Below are 350 nucleotides of genomic sequence, written 5' to 3' on the forward strand. Positions count from 1 at the left end.
GGCATAAAACCATGCATGCTAAGCATGGAGCTTAGACTACAACCCAACTCCCTTCATACTAACAGGTTGTAGCTCAAAGATAGCTTCATTTACCTCTGATGTATATTGTGGGCATGACAGGTACAACTATAAGCATGGCCCAGCAGCAAAAGGTTGAAAGAAAAGCTGCCACTCTGCAGACCCATTTACTTGCATCTGAAAAATAAAAAAAGTCTTAAGTATTTTGAAAGCCACCACCTTTCCATAGATAGTTGGAGACACAATCAGAAGGAAGGCAACATGTATATTTCAACATTTTAATCTGAATGTATGTTCATCAGAATGGAGAGGGGGGGGGGGGGGGAGGAGAG

At 42.0% G+C, this 350-nt stretch overlaps 1 long non-coding RNA gene across 1 annotated transcript in view; it reads right to left on the reverse strand.

Annotated features, from left to right (window-relative positions):
* Window positions 1-350, reverse strand: part of LOC119591343 — a 3,827-nt gene that overhangs the window by 217 nt on the left and 3,260 nt on the right. Inside the window, exon 5 of the long non-coding RNA XR_005230340.1 lies at window positions 94-195. This is a non-coding gene — a long non-coding RNA (uncharacterized LOC119591343). The remainder of the gene's footprint in view (window positions 1-93; window positions 196-350) is intronic.

The sequence above is a fragment of the Penaeus monodon genome, chromosome 28 (genome assembly GCF_015228065.2).
Source record: "Penaeus monodon isolate SGIC_2016 chromosome 28, NSTDA_Pmon_1, whole genome shotgun sequence".
Taxonomy (NCBI): domain Eukaryota; kingdom Metazoa; phylum Arthropoda; class Malacostraca; order Decapoda; family Penaeidae; genus Penaeus; species Penaeus monodon.